We start from the raw sequence: 21,137 nt of genomic DNA, 5'->3' as shown, positions 1-21,137 counted from the left end.
CCAACACATTTCAATCCATTTCAATTGAATTCCGATCGAAAACAGGAAAATGTTTCTTTTTTGGGAACCGGAATTATTCTAATACTACAATTCAGAAAATTTTCGCCGCAAAAAATGATTTATACTATGGTAATCAAGCAACTTGCTAATCAAGCACCTCATCTGCCTCTTTTCTCCGGACAATATTGCCAAAGATAAGGTGGTTTTGATGCACTAGCTGCTGGAATTGTATGTGTGGCTCTGTCTTTGACACGTCGTTTCCTTTTGCTCAAAGCAAAGCATATCGGGAAAGAGCTCTTGAAGCAAAGTGTTCCGAAGAATTTGGATGTAATCAGCAGCAAACAAAAAAATGTCCTATGCAGGCTTCAAAAAGTATAAAAAAAACATATATCTCAAAAAGATTTAAAAGCAGACTGGAGAATCTCAACAAATCAGTTCATGTCGGACAAAGTCAATACGAGGCAAGCCAAAGAAAGCAATCAATAAATGTAAAAAGATCATTTCATCGGATAGAGTTCAAAAGAAATTTTTTGCCAAGATGGAAGATGGTCGGAAAGATGAAAAATAAGGATGGAAAAAACACATGGTTTGCCTGTCAGGGCCACTTTTTTGAGAAAACTCTGGGAACGCTGTCTACAGACTTCTGGTGGGGCAATCAGCCGAATGCACTTTCTATGGCAAATTTGCTGTCGACTTTTTACTTGCCACAGACATCTGCTAAGTGGTGTAACAAATCGCATTGCCTTCGAACAATCAATTGACGGTATTGCTTTTTTGTCCGATGATGCAGCGAAACAATAAAAAGTAAACACTTTCGAGGCCAATTTGTATGTGCGGAAGATGTCCCTTTAAATCCGCCATTAAAAGAACATTACTGATTAGCCCCGCCTCCTATCGGTACCTTGAAATGCTCACAAAAATCGTTTGGCCACAACAAGTCAATTTCATTTTAGAAAATTAAATTCAATCTTGAGCAGATCTATGTATATCGAAGCGGATTGTGGCAGACATTCCTCGGTTTCTACTATGGTAATCAAACAACTTGCTAATCAAGCACCACATCTGCCTCATTTCTCCGGACAATATTGCCAAAGATAAAGAGGTTGTGATGCACTAGCTGCTGGAATTGGATGTGTGGCTCTGTCTTTGACACGTCAATTCCTTTTGCTTAAAGCAAAGCATATCGGGAAAATCTCTTGAAGCAAAGTGTTCCGAAGAATTTGGATGTAATCAGCAGCAAACAAAAAAATGTCCTATGCAGGCTTCAAAAAGTATACAAAAAACATATATCTCAAAAACATTTAAAAGCAGACTGGAGAATCTCAACAAATCAGTTCACGTCGGACAAAGTCAATACGAGGCAAGCCAAAGAAAGCAATCAATAAATGTAAAAAGATAATTTCATCGGATAGAGTTCAAAAGAAATTTTTTGCCAAGATGGAAGATGGTCGGAAAGATGAAAAATAAGGATGGAAAAAACACATGGTTTGCCTGTCAGGGCCACTTTTTTGAGAAAACTCTGGGAACGCTGTCAGCAGACTTCTGGTGGGGCAATCAGACGAATGCACTTTCTATGGCAAATTTGCTGTCGACTTTTTACTTGCCACAGACATCTGCTAAGTGGTGTAACAAATCGCATTGCCTTCGAACAATCAATTGACGGTATTGCTTTTTTGTCCGATGATGCAGCGAAACAATGAAAAGTAAAAACTGTCGAGGCCAATTTGTATGTGCGGAAGATGTCCCTTTAAGTCCGCCATTGAAAGAACATTACTAATTAGCCCCGCCTCCTATCGGTACCTTGAAATGCTCACAAAAATTGTTTGGCCACAACAAGTCAATTTTATTTTTGAAAATTAAATTCAATCTTGAGCAGATCTACGTATATTGAAGCGGATTGTGGCAGACAGTACTCGATTCCTACTATGATAATCAAGCAACTTGCTAATCAAGCACCACATCTGCCTCATTTCTCCGGACAATATTGCCAAATATAAGGTGGTTGTGATGCACTAGCTGCTGGAATTGGACGTGTGGCTCTTTCTGTGACACATTGTTTCCTTTTGCTTAAAGCAAAGCATATCGGGAAAGAGCTCTTGAAGCAAAGTGTTCCGAAGAATTTGGATGTAATCAGCAGCAAACAAAAAAATGCCCTATGCAGGCTTCAAAAAGTATACAAAAAACATATATCTCAAAAACATTTAAAAGCAGACTGGAGAATCTCAACAAATCAGTTCACGTCGGACAAAGTCAATACGAGGCAAGCCAAAGAAAGCAATCAATAAATGTAAAAAGATCATTTCATCGGATAGAGTTCAAAAAAAAATTTTGCCAAGATGGAAGATGGTCGGAAAGATGAAAAATAAGGATGGAAAAAACACATGGTTTGCCTGTCAGCGCCACTTTTTTGCGAAAACTCTGGGAACGCTGTCAACAGACTTCTGGTGGGGCAATCAGCCGAATGCAATTTCTATGGTAAATTTGCTGTCGACTTTTTACTTGCCACAGACATCTGCTAAGGGGTGCAACAAATCGCATTGCCTTCGAACAATCAATTGACGGTATTGCTCTTTTGTCTGATGATGCAGCGAAACAATAAAAAGTAAACACTTTCGAGGCCAATTTGTATGTGCGGAAGATGTCCCTTTAAATCCGCCATTAAAAGAACATTACTGATTAGCCCCGCCTCCTATCGGTACCTTGAAATGCTCACAAAAATCGTTTGGCCACAACAAGTCAATTTCATTTTTGAAAATTAAATTCAATCTTGAGCAGATCTACGTATATCGAAGCGGATTGTGGCAGACAGTCCTCGATTCCTACTATGGTAATCAAGCAAATTGCTAATCAAGCACCTCATCTGCCTCTTTTCTCCGGACAATATTGCCAAAGATAAGGTGGTTTTGATGCACTAGCTGCTGGAATTGGATGTGTGGCTCAGTAGTAATAGAGTGAGTGATAGTCCCCGGGGGGGGGGTGAGGACCCCCATGTATTAAGATAGGGTATAGCGTATTTTTCGGGATTTGGGACCTCCCTAATGTATTAAGATAGGGAATGAATTAGCATGTATTAAGATTAGGTATAGCGGTCTTAATGTATTAAGATAGGTTGCATGTATTAAGATTAGGAATAGAATCTCCATGTATTAAGATTAGGAATAGAATCTCCATGTATTAAGATTGGGTATAGCCGCCATGTATTAAGATTAGTTATAGCCGCCGACATGTATTAAGATTAGTTATAGCCGCCGACATGTATTAAGATTAGTAATAGCCGCCGACATGTATTAAGATTAGTAATAGCCGCCGACATGTATTAAGATTAGTAATAGCCGCCGACATGTATTGAGATTAGTTACAGCCGCCGCAATGTATTAAGATTAGTTATAGCGGTCGACATGTATTAAGATTAGTTATAGCGGTTGAAATGTATTAAGATTAGTTAAAGCGGTTGACATGTATTAAGATTAGCTATAGCGGTCGACATGTTTTAAAATTATTTATATCCGTTGACATATATTAAGATTAGGGGTATTTTTTGAAAAATTGTTGAGATTTTTGTACATTTTTACGTTGTTTTTTCAATAATTTCTAATTACTCTCTTCTGATTGGTTAAAAATGACAGCTTTTTTTTGAAAAAATTGAATTGAAAAAGTTATAGATAACAGACACAGTATAAATTATGCACATCAAAATACAAAATCACTTGATATTTTACATTAAATTGGTATAAAGTTTAAAGCATAATTATAAAAATTGACAAAGACAAAATAATAAAAAGATCACATGTTAGAGAATAATAAAAGTTATTATAAAAGCTCTACAATTTGAGGGGTTCGGTATGGATACCGTCAGCTAGAACTACTCGCTTGGGATAGAAATAGGATAACCCTTTCTTTGTCTGTTCATATGTAGCAACACAATGATTTATTGTTCTGAAACCTCTATTTGTCGAAGTAAGGTTGATAATTTCATCCATCACTCGACGATATTTTTCCATTGGTCCATCTCCAGTCTCCTCCAGAGTTCTTTTGTTCAGACCTTTGCTACTGAATTTGTACTTGTCCGACTTAGCATCGTAGCAACAATAGGTTTTACTGCAGAGACAAATCATTTCGGTGCATCTGAATTCTTCCTTGAAAAGACCTGGTTCCCGTTTATCATGCTTCTTATGTTTAGAACAACATGTTCTAGGGAAAAAGTTTTGTGAGGCATCTGCTCTGAAGGAATCATCACAGTCCTTTTCTCGCAAAGTCTCCCATTCTTCCTTTTTAGCAGGTCGAATACAATCATACAAGTTCTCGTGCGCTAGCGCTAAATAAAGAGAATCTGTATCCATCTCTAACTCTTCGAATTTATCCACATCGCAAAATCTGTCGAAGAAGTTATAGTAGAGCTCCAACATACGTAATTTTGCGTACTGAAGTATGAAGAAACCAACTATTATAGGTTCTCGATGCTCAATTTTCGATTTCGCAAGCTCAACTTCGTAAATTTCTTTTGACACATTGTTCAGACGCTTAAACATTTTCCCATTGATTGCTTTGTGCGTCTTCTCATCATTCAAGTACTTGGTCTCTGTGTGTCTACTTCTGTCCATAATTTGATACCCATAAGAGCTGTTACCCAACAATTTCATTGTCTCAGCCACAACGCTAGAGTCAGGATTTTCATCACCCGCTCTTCTAGCATCTACCACTGACTGAACAAATTTGTTGAAGCATTTTTTGGGGGTGTATTGTACAAATCTATAAATCTTTGTACATTTCAGACCAAGACTGAGATAAAAGTTGAGTAAAGGTGTAATGATTGTCCCATTTTCCAACTTGAAGCTCGAAATCAACATTCGTTGAGGTTGTTTGAGTAGGTTGTTTTCAATTGCATACTCTCTCATATATTCTCCAATATCAGCTCGACTGACATTAAAGTTCTTAAAAATAGGAGGAAAATTAGAGAACTTGTACTTTAATCCGTCTGGAACTTCGAGATCGCACTGTACATATCCAAACATTTTCCCATCTCTTATTTTCGCTAAAAGAGACTCTTGCTTCATAGGTAGTTTGAAGGGAAAGTTCTTCCTCACGTGATTTCTAACATCTTCCTCTTCTTTAACACGTTCCCACCATTTACACTCCCAGACTTCAACAATATTGTATCCTTTGTTTCTCAAATAGTCTCTTCTCAATTCATCATGTTCTCTTTTTCTGATTCCTCTCTGCATTTCCTCCTCCGAGAGGCTTGCTCGATCTTCTTGGCATGGGCAAAAATGGAAATAACAACCCATTGCTTCAAATACTGTGTCACAATGAGCACAAAAACCGTCCACGCTAAAACAGTCAATCTTTTTCTGTTTCCCGGTCGTATAATAGCTTTCAATTATGCATTCCGGGCGTTGTGATTGGAGATAGGACATGACCTTGTTCTCAAATGTTCGAAATTTATTGGTTCGAGCTTTGAACTTTTGAGAATTTGTGTCGAGTTCCCACCGTGTGTAAATTCCTGTTGGCATTTCTTGACACATTGAAAAAGGGTAGAGTTGACTAGCATCAATACCCACGATAGATTTACAAATATTTTCTGAATTCCTGATAAAGGTTTGATCAACTACTGCCTTTCTTGTGAACACAATAGAAGGTCCACCAGTCATGTCCTCGCGTATTTTATCATGTAAATCCTTGTCACTTTCAACAAATGGGAAGAATTTGTGGTTTGTTGACTGGTGAAGACAAATGTTTGCTAAATTGGGAAGTGTACATCCGAGTTTTAACATGTCGATTCCTTTGTTGTGATAAAATTTCATCATTTTTTGCATTGCTTCTAGTGTTGGAACAACATCCTTGTTGTTGTACCACTTGACAAAATCTCTAAATGTAGACATTTGCTCTTCCTCCCAAATCACTTTCAAGTAATTGTAGTTATCGACTCCAGATGGAGGAACTTCTTTCAGTCTCAATTTTTTCAGAGCTTCTTGTTGAGATAGTCCACTGTTCAGCAACTTAGTAAAGTCAGTGAATTCTTTCTCCAAAGGGTTGTGATCCTTCAGCTTACTGAAGAAACATTCATAGGGGGGTAGAAAAGGTGCGTCAATTTTATTTGGAGAATCAAACCATTCATATGGGAAGAAACCTTTAGTCTCGCTGGTCTTGTAAGCTTTGAGGAATGAATCGAGAGATGTAGCTCCTCCAAGGAAATTTAGAATGTCAAGGAACTGCACGTCACCGAACTTGAAGGAAACAAAATGATTTGCCTTTTTGATAACTGTAGGTTGAATATCCCGTTCATGAATGAGATAAGGTAGAAGGTAGGATTTGATGAGATTCAAATCGTACTTTCCACTGTTGAATCCAAATACAGGTAATGTGTTGATATAACGCTCAAAGTGTTGTTGCAAGTCCAAAAGTTGATTTTTCTGCATTTGTAGGAACTGAGTAGACATATCAGCTTCCTCCTCCTCCTCAATACACTCATCTTCAAAATCAAATGCAGGATTTGTTCGACCTTTCCTTTCGTTCAATTTTTCAAAGATGGCTTTGACTCGACTATTGATTATCTCTTGAATTGATGCGAATTTTGCTTGCATTTCGGTTTTACTCTTGTTAGCTAACTCCTCAAGAGCTTCGACAAAAGAAACAATCAGGTTCTTAGGGTCTTTGTCGCAAAGAAACACAGGTTCTTCAATCAAGTTGGAGGAAATGGAGACAGATATTGGTTCATGTTTTCCAATCCAAGTAGTTGTATTTGTATCTTTTAGCTCTTCAGTGGGAACGCAGATAGATTCAAAGTCAAAAATAGCCAAGTTTTTGAACAGTTTTTGATCATCATTGTAAGAAATTCCGAATGCATCGAGTTTATCAAACAAGGTTTCTCGCAGAGCATACACACTCTTTGGATAAATATGCTGTACTCTGTCTTTGCAGGATTTTACATGACGGTTGAAATTACTTACGTACTTTATAAATGTATCGCAACTGGGGCAACGGAATCGTTTAAAGAATGTGTTAATATCATCCACGTAGCATATATGGTTGTTGTATCGCAGTAAATTAATGTTCTTTTCGTACATTTGAACACTTCTTCTTGCAAGTTCTCCAACGAATTCTCCTTCTTCTATATCAATATCATATATAAAGATGTTATGCTTTATCGCATTTTCAACAAACACGAGATGATCGATTGATACTCCCCTAAAGTTGATTGCATCATGTCCGGATTCATGAAGAAAGGCACTAAACAAGTTTGCTGCATTCGTTTCCAACTCAGATGATCCGTACAAGTGAACAGCTATAGCTCTGAACAGGCAAAGATAATCTTTGTAGGTCTCGCCGTAACCATTCGATACAAGACAATTCACATCTGGTCGTCTAAGTAACTGTTCAGGAAGAACAGCATCGATACATCCCATTGGAATATTTTTTAGGAGAGCGCAAAATATTGTTACGTTAGTAGTCAAAGCAAATCGCCACTTTGTATTTTCCCTCTCCTGTGCGCACGTCTCCACTAGATCCATTTTCTCTACTCTGTCTTGAAGAGAGACCAAGTCACCTTTTGAGCAGAGCAAATGAGATTTTTCAAAGAAAGTGTTGTTCTCATGCGCATAAAAGTATCGATACTCATCTGTGTCCACCTTGCGCAGGATAAAACCAAGAGCTAGATTCACTTTGGCAGCACAATTTATTTTTTCGAAAACTTCTTTTAATTTCTCGTTGATCTCATTGGGATCGAGCTTGGACAACTTGAAGTTGAACACTCGATGTCTCCCATTCTCCATTTCCGTATCATCAAAAAAGTGCTGGCAAGCACTAAGTTCCTGCTGCAATTGCTCGTTGTTCTGGTCTAGCTCCTCTGATTCTAGGACTTCTTTGAGCTTTTCACTCGATTTGGTCCCAACTTTTGTCGAAGTTCCATGCTTTCTCCTCTTGTGTTGTTGAAGAGAATAAAAACTTGGGAACTCTTCCAAGCACACAGTACACACAGTACTAAGCTTAACATCTTTTGGGGCATGATGCTTGGCAAGGTGATAATTCAAGTCTTCCTTCTTCTGAGTATAGTAATTGGGACATTTGGGACATGATAAAGTCCCACTATCACAAGACTGTTTGTGTCTTGCCATATTTTTCTTCACCACCATTTTTTCGCACTTTGTGCATTTCACTGGGAGATTTCTATCGAGAGCAGGCATTGTTATGTTAGTTCAATTTGAATTGAGTAAAATTCAGGTAAATTGCGAAGCAACTGAATCTGAAAAACAGAAAGTATAATGATTTAAAGCTGCTATGTAACTTTGAGGTACTCGATGATGACTCATCCCTTCCATATATGGAAATGACGTCATTTCTATTTTTAGATTCAGGCGTCATGTCAGAACATTCTAGAAGATTGATATGATTCTAATTGTAACAGTTCTGCAAATAATTAACTAGCTTTCAGTTTAAATGTACAAATTCATTCCGTGGCAAAAAATTCGAACTTAACATTTTTTTTTCTCATTTTCTTCTCACTCTTATTTGTTAAACTTTACTTGAATTTTTCCATTCAGATTATTTCTCCAAAGAAATTACAACAAGAAAACTATTCTTTAAAAATTCACAATTGTTACAGTATTCTGTATAGATTTAGTCCAAAATTTTGTATCTCAAATATTGATAAAATTTACTGCCTGAGATCAATTTTAGATTTACTGAAAATAGAAACTAGTGAATGAATGTGCTTCCAACACAACAAGAGAGAGATCAAGAAAAAATTTCCATCTACTATTGAAGAACAAGTTTACGTTGTACAACTTAATGTTGTTGTAATAGAACCTCCCACCCAATCAGACTTCAGCTTTAGAAATCTAATTCTCAAGATAAACGATTTCATTTTATGCATTGCTTTTTCTATTTTAATTTTCTTTTATATTAACAGAGTTTTACTTGATACCGTATTCATTTGTGAAAAATGTTGATCAAAAATCACTTACAACTTTTGGAAAAAATTTACAAAAGAAAGGAAGGAATCGCTGATGCTTACAGAGTAGACGAAATTGATGTTGACTCTTATTTCTTTTACAATTTTTTGGACGTTTTTACTCAAAACAACAGAATTATCCGATTTAGTAAAGGATTTGAATATGCAACCTTTTCTATAAAAAAATTCGAGTATGATGACTACATAACAAAACAATCTTTCGATTTATCGTCAGAACTACACATCAACAAGTATGAAATGCTCTTCATTTTGAATTATGTCCCAGAGATAATGGAACAGTACAGAAATTTGTCTCAATCTAATTATATCCCAATTCCTGAACCAGTAACAATTACTTCATCTCTGCAGAGTGCGCTGTTCTTTCATTATTACAAGGACTACAATGCAGAGGGGGTAAGACTACGATTTGGAATACGACTCCCCAACATTTATATACAAAAATTTAGTTCCAAATTTGGAACATTTTCCGAGATCGATTTGAGATTTAACGAGATGGAGAGAATTTATCAAAGCTTGACTTTTTTGATCAATTACGTCAACTCATTTCCTCTAACTTATCCATCTTTGGCTGTTAACTAGGATAACACGTGTAAAAAGTACCTTTTTTGGCCACTATTCAGTTTTGAGCTTACGGGTTTCGGATAGTAATGTTAGATTTTCTATGAGTTGATTCCTTCTTTGGTAACTTTACAACTGAGACATTTCCTTTTCTGGAAAATAACGTCACTTTTTCTGCTAAACTTTACCCTTTTTGGAAACTTTGTTCTCATTGGTTGGAGTTTAGTATAAATAGAGCTGAAAAATTCTCCCGGCATCACTTGCTTTCTATTCTCTAAAATCAACATCACCTCTGTCTCAACTACTATAAACTCTCATCTAATCTCACCTCATTGAGAAATGGAATTTACAGTGCAGAACAACAGCCTTCTCTACTCAGTTTCTTTCACAGAGGAGACTGCTCGGATCAGCATCAGAGACCTGTCGAATGGTCTCTACGAGTCAATTCTAAACCTGCCTATCACAGCGTGGCACATTATTGAGCACCAGCGACAACAGTTTGACACATATCATCAGGGACAGGTTCCAATCACGGAGAATCAGCTTGGAACTCACGCAATGGGTCACGAAGTTGCTGTGATCAGTGGGCATCACTACCCTCACGTTAACGGAACAGATTTTCCCGACAACTACGTTGCTGGAAGCATTCAGTACACATTTCCATGGGAGGAAGGACAGATTCCCAACAACTGGTTCAATACACCCGAGACAAGTCAAGTATCCAGTCCAGAACCGCAAAACAGCCTTCTCCAGATAGTGAGCAATGCTGGCAGCAGTGAACAAAGCGAATTGAGTGTTGATACTAGCACCACGTGGTCATTTAATGATCTGGAAAACTTCGATCCAGCTCAATATTATGGTTCGACTGATATGTCAACTACACCGTCAATGACAACCCCCTCCATAGAGGACGGAACAGCTCACAACCCCATTGTGCTGACTGATGAGGCTCCGATAACTCCCATCAGTGTTCGACCTACCGAACCGCCAGCAATTGTTGAAAGAGTCCGTCCATTTGGCAATGAAATTCAAAACTTGCCAGATCACGTTGTGAGAACTCTTTTTGAATAAGTTTGATATTGTATATTTTATACTTGAATTCTTTGTGATGTATTTATACTTTTGTTTTAATTCATTTCTTTTTAAGTTGAACTTTTTCTTTACTACAAACACTATGCAAGCTATGTTGAAAAAAAACACAGCAATTTTTTTCTGTCCAAATTTTAGGAACACTTTGATAAAAATTCTGTTTCTTAACAAAAGCGATCGTTTAAAAATTGATTTTTAAGAAAAAAACTAAATTACTTTTTCGATTTTTAATAAAAATCTTTGTTTTAAAAATTGATATTTATTGAAACAAAACAAGTTCGAAAGTTGTCATTTTAAAATGTAAAGAAAATTTCTTTTATTTGCGCAAAATCATACCGTAAAAGGAAGAAAAATGAAATTTTTTTTGCGTTTTTAAATGACAGTTTTTGAAAATTTTTTCGACATTTAAGAAAACTTTTTCAATTCAAAACTCGATATTAAACAGAAATTCTTGAAAAAGTTTTCGATTTTTAGGAGAAAAGTTTGAAAATTTTTTCGATATTTAATAAAAAAGTTGTTTGAATTTTCGATTTTTAAGAAAAGTTTTTGAAAAATTGATTTTTAACATAAGTTAATTTAAATTATAAAGGTAAATACAAATCACAAGCAAGAAATTATATACTTTATTTTCTAATTTCAAGATACAAAAGAGGATTATCAATTATGCCATGTCCATCTAACAAACAATCAACAATCTTTATAAGTTCACTCTCATACTTTGAATTTCTAAGGGAATGCACCCTATCTAGAAAAGATGATCCAAGGGTTTGAGTACTCGCATTTCTTTGCTCAGCGCGTAGAAGGTGACGCTTGAACTTCTTTCTACTCAATCGTTTTTTGGAGATACTGGGCACTTTTTCCACGTACTTATTCTCCAAGTTGTGCTCTACCGCTCTGGTTAACTGAGTAAAGACCACTCCTGACTCTTCTATAATGGAACCAAAGAACTGATGTTTATAGAGTGTGTACAAGCAATCAACTGTTTGATAAACATAAGACAAATTTTCCATTTTCTCTAGTATCTCTTTCACTGAGGATGAAATGAGAATAATGTGGTAGTGACAGGTCTTTAATGGACAAAAGTTGTCATTATGAGTAGCAACGGAATATTTTTTAGTGAGTAGATAAGGTTTATACTCCTTAACTGATACAGAAATGAATAATGTCTTGTCATTATAATCTCTGTAAAATTGAGGTAAAACCTGACACATTATTGCTGCCATTTCTATATCGGGATAACACTATAGAACCTATATATGGAAACAAGAATTACGGTAACGTAATTCTATTTTTAGAGATAACAAGTTCTGTTTCCATAAAAACCCATTTTCGAAATGATACAGTTCAAGAAACAGAAGGCTAAAAAAATTCGTTGTTATACTTGTTCAAAATATTTCAAGCACTATTTTTCTTTAATGCAACACAGACGAGCTAAACACCAGGATCCGTTTGAAATTCTGGTTAAAAAATTTGCGAACCTCAAGATTTCCGAATAGATTACCCTATAAGGAAATAACGTCATTTAGCATACCTTTTATGGGTATACATGACGTCATTACCATAAAAGGAAATTTTAAGTTATTGAGAGGAATTGCGTACAAATACATCATTTATTTTCTCTTTCACTCTAAGCTCAAGTTATTGAAATGTCTCTCTCTAAAGTATCACCTTTTCTTTCGAGTGCTCCTTCAATGTACACTCAATCCTCACCAAAACCAGGGACTGATTCGGTTCCTTTTTATATGGACTTTGGTTCCAATTCAAAAAGATTTGGGAGATTTACTATGTCCCAGATTTCAAGAAACGGACAACTTTATACTGAACCAACCTTCCAAGTCTTTAGAAAAGACAATTCTGGAACTTTTGAAAAGTACCAGCAACTGCGAATTGGAGACTATGAGTTTAAGAAATTCTGCTTCCTCAAGGAGGATCTTCTCAATGGAGAACTGGAGATGAGAGAAAACCAAACCCAATTCGACAAAAACATAGGAATGGAACACGTGCTGGAACAGTGTCACAAAGTGAGAGAGATTAGCATTGGACGAAATCGCAGACTCTATGTTACTTTCCTCCAATACATCAAGGACAACCCAGCTTCAACTTATGTACAAATTCGACTTTTTAGTCGAAAGGAGAACAACGAGTTCAAACAAGTGACTTATGTCAGCTACTCTCTGGATGAATTCAAGGAGTTGATACAAAATCTGAAGGACTTTTCTAATATTCAACAATGTACATTTCAATAAATGTGTAATTTTATAATGTATTTATCTTTTTAATTCATACTATTTGAATCATTTTTCTTTTTTTTTCAAACTGAAAATGAGTTGGAATATTGGTTCCTCCAGAAATATTTCTCTGAGTCTAAGAAATAAATCTAAAGTATTCCACGTTAGACTTCACTACGAACTAAAAAGTCTTCTTATACAGTTCTTGAAGCTCTAAATTTTCCCAAAATTGATAAACTTGACAGTGAGTCCAATTTTTCAGAACTAAAGTGGGTTATTCATAACGGATTACGACGCACTACTTTAATATATCAATCTGATAAACACGAAATTTCCATTTCACAACATCGTTGGAACGGAGTTCAATGGAGTTTTTTGACAAAAATTGAACTAAAAAAGGAGGAATACAAAAAATTATTGGAACATCTTCCTGACCTTCTTTCTTATGTAGAGACTTTCAAAAAGACCAGTATCACTTTAGATAAATAAAGAAAACAATTGATGGATATTGTCACACTTCTAAACATTTTTAATTGTTACAGTAGTATTTTTCCAATGTTTCCCAACAACGAAAAACGAAAAAACTGTTTCCTGGCTGCATGTAAAATTTGGGATCAAAACATTAATTTGGAGGAAATTGACCAAAACTTCCCCCACGGAGGACTTATTGGATACGGTAATTCAATTCTGGACTTTTTCCTAGCAAGATCGAAAGTGTTTCGTTTACATGCAATTTTACACGATTCTGCTGGAGCGGTTAAAGCAACTACAAACCAAGGACCGGGTTATTGTTACATGTTACCTCAATTTCCGAGCTCATGTCTCTTGGGTCACATTACTGGTCTGTTCTTTTGTATCTTTATAAAAATTTGTCATCCACGTATTTTCAAAATGCTAGACTGTTGATCATTTTTTGAAAAATCATCCCAGAAGAAAGAATGCCTCTCGTTGTACTAGATATTGAATGCTTAGAAGGAAAAATTATCAAAGAGTTGGGAATCTTTAAGGACGGAATTGTACTTGGATACAGTTTTCTCCCACCTAAAGACTACAAGCCGACTTTTCAAGCAAAATGGAATACAAAAAATATGCACGGTATAAATTGGAACCATGGAAAGCTTGATTATTCTGAGTTGGCTTTTATTATACATCAACATTGCTCACCAACAACAGAGTACTTTGCTAAAGGACTTGAAAAATTCAAAATTTTATCACCCTACTTGTGTAAGGATGTGGAAAATCTTGATGATCTTGGTTGTCCGAAGGCTTCCAAACTATTAGAAAACAAGGATGTTGAATGGAATTGCAGCAACTACCCCTATCGACACAAGAAGACTCTTCATTGTGCAGAAAAGAAGGCTTACGTTTATGGGATATGGACTTTAAATTTTTTTGATAATATTTAATGTTTGTATTTGTGATTGTAATTTATCATTTTTATTTGTAATTTTTTTCCTCTGAAATTAGTATAAGAGAATGAGTTGGTCAAAAAATATCTACAAATACTGTGTTCCCATACTTTATTATTCTTTCATAGTCTTGCTCCTAACTTTGGTACTTTTTTCAATTTTGATGCTTTTTCTCACTGATTCATCTGAGGGAACAATAATTTGGTTGTGTGTTATGTTTAGTTCACTTATCTTCTTATTAATTTTTGGCATTTTTTTCGTTGTTTACGTTTCAATTCAGTTGCACAGTTCCTTTATCCCTAGGGAAGAAGATAGCGTATAAATGACTGATCACACTGATAAGGGGCTTCAATTAGGTAATTTTGTCTTTGATGACAATAATCAAGAACGTCAATCTTGGAAATGTTTTGGACAGACGTGTAACCGGTCTTTAGTAGTTTTTTTGTCCCAGTTCTTTGTCATACTATTGATTTTAGCTTGTTGTATCGTAAGAATTACATTAGCTGAGACTTGTGAGGAGACAACAGTTTGGATCGCCATTTTGTCGAGTACAGTTGGATATATTTTACCTTCTCCAAAATTATGAACAAAATAATTTCCACGAAGGAACGAGTTTTTATTTCATTGGTTGGACCAAGTGGATCTGGGAAATCCCAACTCATCCGTGATTGGTTAGTTTTTGGAACTTTTCAACCAGAATTTGACAAAATTTACTATTTTTATCAACACTATCAATCTCTTTACGGACTAATGTCAAAAAATATAAAACACATTGAGTTCGTTCAAGGTGTTGATTTTGAGTTGATACAAAATTTACCTAATAATGGAACAAAGTATTTACTTATTTTTGATGACTCTTGTGAAGAAATTTCTAGTTCTAAAGAATTTGTAAAAATAGCAACTGCTGGTAGACATAAAGGTTTAAGTACAGTGTACATAAAGCACAATCTCTTTCATCAAAGTCGACTAGGAAGGGATATTGAACTACAGAACACCCATATTGTTTTATTCAAATCACCCAGAGACGTCTTACAAATAAACACGCTCAGTCAACAGTTGGGATTGGGATCTCAACTAAAAGACTGGTATACCACAGCAACTTCAGTTCCCTATGGTCATTTACTTATTGACTTGACTCCAAAAACAGTCGACTCTCTGAGATACTGTACTAACAGTGGTTCAACACCATCTTTATTTTTCCTACCTCAAAGCAAGCAACAGATTACATTTTTGAACGATGAGCACACAACATCTCTCTACTCTGATCGCGTTCCAGAAATATTCCCAGAGCTTCAAAATAACTTTTCTCAAAAATTGTCCCAAAGACTTTATCCAGTTTCTAAACGAGTGCATAGTAAACCATCTAAGAGGAGAGCTAAAAGAAATTCAAAAACAAGAAGTTTTAAAGTTCAGAGAAGAAAATCATCTTCTTATTTTAAAAAGAACAAGCCTCAGTAAAAGAAGACAGATTCTGAGTTCCAAAAAAGGTATCAGTCTTATCTCAATTTTAACTCCGTCAATCATTAATCGTCTCTCTTGAAATGGATCAGTTTGTTTTGATTCCTCAACAACTTTATGATCAAAAAATCAGGTTATCACCTCAAAAATTGGACAAATATAACGAAAAACAGGATTCGGTTCCAAAAAATTTGGAAACTGTTTATAGAAAAGTTAACGCTAAAACAAAGTCTTCTAGCAACGAATCACTTATCAATGAAATTTTAAATTCACCTCGCATTAAACTATCCCTATCTGACTCCATTTTGTTAGACGGAAGAGATACAAACGTTGCATTTGTCGATTTTGTATACGCTCTGAAGAAGAAAAACGTTGAATGTCCCGATATTTATTACACAATTCTTGACGCAATCGGCATAAATCCACATAAAATTTTAAACAAAGATGCCAAAAGCAAAGAACGAGGAAGCTGGATCCCTTTCCAAATCTGAAAAAGCCAAGCTACAGAGGTTGTACAGGGAAGGAAAAGCCGCATATGGTTCAATTCAAAACCTTCAGAAAGCTAGTGGGTTGTCAAAGAAGAAGGTTACTGATTTTTTATACAGAAAGAATTCTTACACTAAGTTTAGACGAGCAATTCGACATTTCAAAAGATTACCTGCTTTTGCAAAACGTATCAATGAGATTTGGTGCCTTGATTTGGCTTCTATGGATAAACTGTCTGAATTTAATAACGGTGTGAAATACTTATTGATATGTGTTGACGTCTTTTCTCGCCTGGTCCGTGTTCAATCAATGAAGTCAAAATATGCCTCTGATGCTGTAGCTGCCTTTAAAAAAATGTTAAGGAAGAACACTAAAACTGATAGAGTTTGGGTTGATCAAGGTACTGAGTTCGGGGGAGAATTCAAAAATTTTTGCAAGAGTAGAAACATCAAAATCTACTCTACAAGAAGTGAAACAAAAGCTGCTGTAGCAGAAAGAGCAATTAGATCTTTAAAAAACATTATTTATCGCTACATGGAGGAAAACGGCGATAAATACGTTCACAAAAAGGATAGTTTTGTTAACACTATGAATACAAGAGTTAACAGATCTATAGGTAAATCACCCAAAAACGTTAAAAATTCAGATTTTTTGTCAATTTTTTACAAAAACCCTATTATTGAGTACAAAAAACCACGCTTTAGAATTGGAGACAAAGTTCGAATATCCAAGTACGATATCCCATTTAGAAAAGGTTACAAGTCTCAATTCACAAGTGAAATTTTTGAAATTGTTAAAATTGCGACTTTAAAACCACCAACCTATAACCTTCATGGAGAACAAGGTGATGAAATTCTAGGCAAATTTTATGAACAAGAGCTTGCAAAGTGTATCATTTAGATATGAATTCTTTTACTGTAGAGTTGGTTTCGAATGCTTCCTTTGATTGTTATCCAAATAATACATTAAGTTCTTTTACAAACTTTCTTCCGGAACAAATTAATCTCGAAGGAGAATGGGAGGTTGCAATTACAGAACTATCTTATCCTTCCTTGTACCAAAACATCACGGAAGGGAAATTTTTCTATCTAGATGAAGCAACACCGAATACAAAACCATCAGACTATTACACACTTGATCCAGGTCTATATCCTTCGATCTCTGATATTGTAAACGAAATGAACAAAAAAGTTCAAGAACGAGAAAAGTATGAAAAAACACCAATCAGATTACACGTTAACAAAATTACACAGCGAATTTCTTTGAGTCTTCCCAATGAGAATTCTTTACTTGTTATATTTAGTGCTGATCTTTGTCATGTCTTTGGATGTGAAGAAGCTGTTTATGGGATGGGTGTTTTCATGAGTGGTGCTGGTCCACATTTTCCCAAGTTTCCTTATGACATTGTACGAATACATACATTGATGATATATAGTGATATTGTTGAATACAACATTGTGGGTGATACAAAAGCTGCTCTTTTACGATGCATTCCTTTTATATCAAAGGTTAAGAATGGAGACATCATCTCAACTGGCCAATACATGAATTATCAAAATTTTCCAAACCTACAGTTTAAAAAAATTCTGAAAAATTCATTCCACAGCATAAAATTAGAGCTCCGAGACTCTTATGGTGAAAAAGTACCTTTCAACTCTGTTGGAGTAACTAGAGCAGTACTAATGTTTAGAAAAACTTCTGAAAATCATTTTTAGAATTAAGACTGTAAAAAATGGTTGCTGATAGTGATTTACCGTATTTTCGCGGATATGCCAGACAAAGGGGTAGGGGATTTGGAGCTTTAGCGCAAACAATTGGGAGGACAGCAATTCCGTTTTTGAGACGATATGTTGTCCCAGCAGCAAAAAGAGTGGGAGCTGATTTAATTGAAATGGCTGCTCCTGAAATTGGAAATGTTTTGACTGGGAAGAAAAAACTCAAATCTGTCGCTGCTGATGTTGGAAAGAAAACTTTACGTAAACAGCTAGGTGCAGGAAAAACAAGAAAACGTCGCATTATTCGTAGATCACCTCCAAAAATCAGTCGACGTCGTCGAACGAGAAAAGATATATTTGCTAATCTAAAATGAATTCTAGATCAACAAACGATTCCAATTTTCGATATGGACACTTTACAAACTCTTGCTTGGAGATTTTTGACAAAATTCCTGTTTTGGAACCAATTGAGTCTTCTCATGTTCAAGAAGTTTATCCTAGTACTTCACTGGATGAAAGCAGCATTGAATTTGAATTTGAAACAGATAGAAGCATCTATCTTGATATGAGAGATATCCACCTTCAAATCAAAGTTGGACTACAAAAGGGAAGATTGTTTGATGACTTTATGAAAAAAGATGAGCATGGAAAACCAGATATGGGTATGTCTTTCACAGATGACGATTTACATTATCTAACTCATGTCAACAATATTTTACACTCACTCTTCTCCAACTGTGAAGTGTATCTGAACAATCAACAAGTGTACAACTCAAATGGTCTCTATGGACACAAAGCTTTAATTTCCAATGAATTTAACGCTTCAACGAGAAATAATGAAGGCATTTTGGCTTGTCATGGATACGAATTTGAAAAAGAACCTAGTGATTATGAGAAGAGCCCGTTTATAGACCGAGAGGAAGAACTTCTGCTGAAAAATGGAAGCACTTACTACGGTAAATTAGCTATTGACCTGTTTCAATGTGAAAAGTTACTGCTTCCAAATACAAAAGTAAGATTGAAATTGATTCGTGCAAGACCTAATTTTTACATGATTTCCTACAATCCTCACGTTTCCCTTAAGGTTCTTGACTGTTCCTTATTTACACGACGCGTGTTTGTTAACGAAGTGTATCACCAGACTATCAAATACCAATTAACTCATCAACCTGCTTGTTACAACTTTATGGAAACCATTGCACGTACATTTATTATTCCCTCAGGACAGAACCAGTTTATTCAGGAAAATGTTTTTAACAATGCTCCAATCAGAAGAGTAGCTATTGCGATGAACACCAATTCGGCATTCACAGGACATTTTCAAGAAAATCCTTTCCATTATCAGAAATTTGGTTTGCGAGAACTTAGAATTGTTCGCGGAGGTAGAGCTATTGTATCGCTTGATACAATTAATGACTGTAGAGCATACGTAACAACAATGAAAGCAATGAATTTTAACGAGGAAATTCCTGCGTTACCGAATCATCAGTTTCAGAACCACTACATACTTGTATTCGATCTCACTTCACTTCAAGATGATGGCGAAAATGTTCATTATCCTGAACTCAGTGGTGAAAGTATTCGATTGGAAATGTTTTTTGATCGTTCACTAAGAAACGTAACAGAAATCATTGTTCTGGGAGAAAGGATGTCCACTGTCAAAATTGATCAGTTTGGGACTGTTGCTAAAAATGTCTAATAATTTTTTATCATTTTTTCATTTTTATGTACTTTGTTGGAACATTTGTGGGCTTAACCTCTCTATCTAGTTGTTGTTCTCTACATCAATTGTTAATTAACTAATGGATGTGGATGTGAACTGGGGTAGACTAACTTCAAATATATATATTTATATTCCTTTGCTAATTTTCCTTGGACTTTTTATAATTATTGTTTTGTTTCATCCCAGCACCCAGAACGAAACGGTTGACAAAATCACAAAATCCAAAGATTGTTGCTTCTCTCAACAGAACGAAAGTTTTCAACTTGATTGCTCTGTCAGGAATCCTTGTACAAACGGAGCTTGTGAGATAAAGAAAAGAAAACTTATTTGTCATGGATAACACCTCACTTCGTGACATTATTGAACGTATTCCAGAGCTTAAATTCCAGTATATTGGATCCTTTCCAGCAGATTTTGTCCCAAATTTGCCCAAATTTACTTTTGCAATCATCAACACTTCTCCAAGCAGTGAAGCTGGTGAACATTGGATAATGATTGGTCGCCTCAATAGAAACTATTACTATGCGGATTCTCTAGCACGATCAATCACACATTACAAATTTTTGAATAAAAAGTATCAGAAAATGATACAGAGTCCACTCCAGAAAATGGAAAACTTGTGTGGGTTCTACACTATTTATGCTGCTTTTCATCTGTTTAAATTTTTACAAACAAACTTGAACAATGTTCATGATGTGCATGTACTAAATTTTATTAGTAATTATATGTAAATTTGATTACTGGGGTATACACAAAGCTGGTGCCCAATAAAGTCGACATTAGTTTTTAACATTTGTACCTTTTACTCAGTTAGCTACGCAAGTTTTTCCTTTTTGTCGACTTTATTAACCCACTCGGCTAAGTGTACCTTGATGTTCATTGAAATTTATACAATTTATTGTAAATGATTGAGTAATTTTGTATTTTGATGCTCATAATTTGTACTGTGTCTGTCATTTTATACTATTTTAATTCATTTTTTTCTTTTATTTAACATCTTTTTTCAAATAATGTACAAAAAATAATGCATATATGCATGTAATTAGCAAGATGGCGCAGTGGGAGCGCGCTGGGCCCATAACCCAGAGGACGGTAGATCAAAACTACCTCTTGCTATCTTGACTTTTTCCAATTAATGAGCGCGCAAAAGACATTTGTTACACAATTGATTCAAACAATTAGGGGAACAATCTTTGCAATTGACCTAAAATTTGTAAACAAAAATTCAACATGTCACATAATTACCCCTCAGATAACTAGGGTAATTGAAAACCCACGCCAATTAATTTCACATTTTAATATGACCTGAAATTTGTAAACAAAAATTCAACATGTCACATAATTGCCCCTCACATAATTACAGCAATAAATTACCCACGCCAATTCTATTGTTCTCACGTAATCACTTAATAACTACACAAACATTGATATTTTCCCCTCAAAATTTCAGCCAATCAGGAGCGTCTGCGAACCTACCCCCCACATTTGCACCGACTATACTAC

General features: G+C 35.5%; 1 non-coding gene across 1 annotated transcript; it reads left to right on the top strand.

Moving 5' to 3' along the window:
* The first annotated feature begins 20,678 nt into the window (after nt 1-20,678).
* On the top strand, nt 20,679-20,750 carry Trnam-cau (transfer RNA methionine (anticodon CAU)). The gene has a single exon. It is a non-coding gene; the product is annotated as a tRNA-Met (tRNA).
* Nucleotides 20,751-21,137: the final 387 nt, after the last annotated feature.

Source organism: Convolutriloba macropyga, chromosome 11 (assembly GCF_964194025.1).
Source record: "Convolutriloba macropyga chromosome 11, txConMacr16.3, whole genome shotgun sequence".
NCBI lineage: Eukaryota > Metazoa > Xenacoelomorpha > Acoela > Convolutidae > Convolutriloba > Convolutriloba macropyga.
This window is presented reverse-complemented; position numbering and strand designations above follow the sequence as displayed.